Here is a 4,628-nt window from a genome sequence, read left to right as displayed (position 1 = left end):
GATTTGGAGAGTAGGGAAGGAAAAAAATGAAACAAGATGGGATCGGAAGGGACACCAACTGCAAGAGACTCTTAATCTCACAAAACAAACTGAGGGTTGCTGGGGGGAGAGGGGTATGGAGAAGGTGGTTGTATTATGGACATGGGGAGGGTATGTGATATGGTGAGTGCCGTGAAGTGTGTAAGTCTGATGATTCACAGACCTGTACCTCTGGAACAAATAATACGTTATATGTTAATAAAAATAATTTTAAAAAAAGAAATAAAAAATAGAGCTACCCTATGACTCTGCAGTTGCACTACTGGATATTTACCCCAAAGATACAGATGTAGTGAAAAGAAGTGCCATTTGTACCCCAGTGTTCATAGCAGCAATGATCACAGTCACCAAACTGTGGAAAGAACCAAGACACCCTTCAACAGATGAATGGATATGGTCCATATATGCAATGGAGTATTATGCCTCCATCAGAAAGGATGAGCCCCCAACTTTTGTATCAACATGGACAGGACTGGAGGAGATTATGCTGAATGAAATAAGTCAAGTAGAGAAAGTCAATTATCATATGGTTTCACTTACTTGTGAAGCATAAGGAATAACATGCAGGACATTGGGAGATGGAGCGAAGTGAGTTGGGAGAAATTGGAGGGGGAGACAAACCATGAAAGTCTGTGGACTCTGAGAAACAAACTAAGGGTTTTGGAGGGGGAGGAGTGGGGTATTGGGTAAGCCTGGTGGTGGATATTAAAGAGGGCACATATGGCATGGAGCACTGGCTGTGGTGCATAAACAATGAATTTTGGAACACACACACAAAAACCAAAATTAAACTAAATTTTAAAAAGAGACATTTGTAAAGCAAATTATAACATCTGTTAATGCATACATATATGTATATGTGTACAGATATATACATGTATATATATATATATATATATATATATATAGCTATCTTTTTTCTTTGACTATAAGAACGACCTCTATTGATTGTCTTACTTTTAAATTTCTACCTATACTAGTAATCTTACTCTCCATAAAAACTGGCAAATTAACAACGGCAATACTAAACATTCAATACTGACCAGATGGCCTTTGCATGTTTGTCATATTGTAATCTGTAGCTAAAACATCTGAAATATAGTAAAATATAAACAAAGTAACATATCAACATGTAACTGTTACTTTAAATGATCTTCAGGGTAAAGAACAAATAGCATAAGTAACTGACAAAGTTCTCAAGCCAGATACAATACATACCACCATTTCAGAAGTATATCTAAAATGATAAAGTTGTCTATTAGGCTAAAATTATAATGTAAAAGGAAGAATATTCTTCCTTCCTTCAAATCATAAACAATAGGGATTCTTCTGGTTGCTCTAAGGCAGCAACTATGATGAGGGTAGCATTGGAGCCATTTGCTTAGGTTCTCACTTACCAAGAAACCCCATCATGTATTGGGTTAGAAGTCTCTAGGTATATTTCTGTACTATGTAATGGATAAGAGAGATCGGAAAAGAAAATCCTTCACACTGATGATGAAGTACAGAGTACCTCTTAATAGATCAGAAAGTACTTGGTGTGTACTAGTCTTTCTGGTATATTGTTGAAAATTCAGGGAAAAATCATGAGCAGATAAGATCTCTCATTTTGACAATGACTTAAAATTCTGAGATGGTCCCAACATTTGTCACCCAATGTTCCTCCAACAAAGAATATCTAATAAAATTAATATTTTTATCACCAGCTCAAACAAAACCCAACAACTCAAGTGCATAGTGGGTAATTAAGCACCTAGACATTTCTAGAATTATCACAGCTGTGTTGCCAAAGATGCTCACCCTGCAGTGCCTCTGAGAGGTCTCTATGCCAGCAGAGATAAAAAGCTGGGCCCCTTTGAGAAGGGATGGATAATATAACAATAATAAAAGATATTGACCTGAACCCCAAATCACTATCCCAGTTCTTTTGAGAGTTGGGTGCCTTCTCTGGAAATCAAATTTCTGTGTCACAGGGACAAGAATAATAATATTTTTGAAAGAAATAATTCTGTTACTCCATTCCCAAACAACCCCACATCAAGTTTATTATCTACCCTGTCAATAAAAAACAATGGAAAGCCATCTATACTCGTGAAATGTGATCAAAATATGATTAACTGATGGAATCGCTATATTCTCACTTTTTCTGTTACCATATGGAGATATTCAAAGATAAAAAATTTGATGACTGCCACCAAATGGCAGTCATTTGCAGAAGGCAATATATTCAAAGACAAAAGAGTCATGAAATGCAAAAAATGCTCAGGGAAATAAATGTTAAATACAATTGAAATAAGAATTTGAAGAGGAGTGGGGGCATAAAGCAAACCACAAAGGTTGGTGATACAACTCTGGAGGTCCACAGTTGCGTGGAGGTGTTAGGGTTGAAAAGTTAATAGGACTAAATAAAAGAGCATGAATGTCAAAAAGTATAGAAAGGTATACTGAGAAACATGAACACTTACAAAGTGCAAAGACAGAGAACTTGTTTTGTGTGCTTGTGTTTGTGTTGTTTTGAAGAGGGAGGTACAGATGAAGGGAAAGGGGAGAGGCAAAAGGAAGTTTGAAGAAATGTGTTTCACAGAACCAAGGGAGCAGAGAGTTTCAGTGAAACAGCGGGGAATGGCCATTCTCAAATTACACAGCTTAAAGAATTATTCAAAAGAGGGAAACAGAGTCCACAGTGTAAAGACGGGAGCCTGAGAAAGAAAAGAGGATTATCCAGAAAGAAGGAGTTGGGAGCAAAGTAGAACAGTTGGTAACATGTTAGGAGTCAATTAGGAGGACATGTTTGTAGGTAGAAAAATAAAAGGGGAAAAACTGATAAAACCAAATAGTAAAAGGAAATAGCACAAGCAAAGTGGAGAGATTCAACTTTGCCCAAAGATAAAAATGCCTTTCCCTAGGACATAAATAGAAAGAAGTAAAGCTAAGGACTAATATGGTGCCAATGATTTTTTTAAGATTATTTATTTATTTGAAAGAGAGAGAGCATGAGCGGCAGACAGGGGAAATAGGAGAGGGAGAAGCAGACTTCCTCCTGAGCTGGACTCGGGGTTCCACAGGAGGCTTGGTCCCAGGACTCCAAGGTCATGACTTGAGTGGATTGCAGATGCTTAACCAGCTGAGCCACCCAGGCACCCCTGCTGCTAATAATTTTAAAGGGTATGTGAGGTGGGTTGGGGAAGGGGAGCAGGGCCAGTTTATAGACATGTGTCTTTGATAGCTCAGGGAGGATGAACTGATGCTTGGAAAAGAGGGCTGAATATTATGAAGAGTCATTGGCATGAAGGAGAGGAGCCAACTACATGTAAGGTACAGTATCTTAAAGCTGCATGGAGAGCACCGATGGGGCTGCTCACCAGGAGTGTGAGGGTGAGTCCTGTGAGTCCTGCTGACAAGGCTAGTTTTGGGTACTGGTTCCACCACTTACTAATAGTAGGGCTTTGAACAAGTTACTTAACCATTCTGTGTCTACTTTTATCTTTAAAATTATAATAATACCCACTCTAAGAATGTGCTTACCTAGCAAAATAGCCAAAAATGTAATAGAAAAACAAAATGGAATTTGAAAATATTCAAATAATCCAAAAGAACATAAGAAATGGAGGAACAAAAAGTAAAGGGGTTAAACAGAAAACAATGACACACTTTAAATCTAATTCCAACATAACAAAGATTATATCAACTACAAACACATCAATTAGGAATTCTCAAACGATTTTTAAAAACCTCAAATATAAGGGCACCTGGGTAGCTCAGTCAGTTGAATGCCAGTGCTTGATTTCAGCTCAGGTCATGATCTCAGGGTTTGGGATCAAGCCCTGCATCCAGCTCTGCACTCAAGTGGAGAGTCTGCTTGAGATTCTCTCTCTCCATCTCCTTCTGCCCCTCCCTCCACTCGCATGCTCTCTCCCTCTCTAAAATAAATAAATAAAATCTTTAAAATAAAACTCAAATATATGCTATGTATAAGAAATTCACAAATATAAAAATATAATGGTATAGACAGTTGAAACTAAGGGACAAAAAAATATGTAGCGTGCAAACAATAAGTAAGAGAAAACTATAGAGGTTATGATTATATTAGAAAAAGTGGGCTTCAGACCAGGAAAAATTACTCAGGTTAAAGACATACATTCCATAATTATAAAAATCAAATCACCAAGACAATAATGAAAAATGAGTAAGTGCTTATTAATAGATCTTGAAAATACATGAAACAAAACTGATAGAATGGCAAAGAGAAATAGATAATCCATGTAATTAAAGCAGCAACACTCCTCATTTGATAATCAATGGAAAAACAGAGGGAAACTCATTAAAGGTATAAAAAACTTGAGTGACTTTATGTGACATTTATAGCACACACAAAAATGGAAAAACACACAACCTTTTTGAATGCATATGGAATTTTCACTAAAATATACCATATTCTGAGCCTTTAAACAAACTTGAAGAAATTAAAGTCACAGAAACTATATTGTCTGACCGTAATAGAATTAAATTAGAAATCAAGAGCAGAAGATAAGAATATTGCCAGATAGTACAAAATTTTAAAATATGCATATTTTAATAAAAATCATATA

This window comes from Lontra canadensis, unplaced genomic scaffold (assembly GCF_010015895.1).
Source record: "Lontra canadensis isolate GAN:19392208 unplaced genomic scaffold, GSC_riverotter_1.0 scaffold6, whole genome shotgun sequence".
Taxonomy (NCBI): domain Eukaryota; kingdom Metazoa; phylum Chordata; class Mammalia; order Carnivora; family Mustelidae; genus Lontra; species Lontra canadensis.
The sequence above is the reverse complement of the archived record's forward strand: the minus strand, read 5'-3'. Positions refer to the sequence as shown.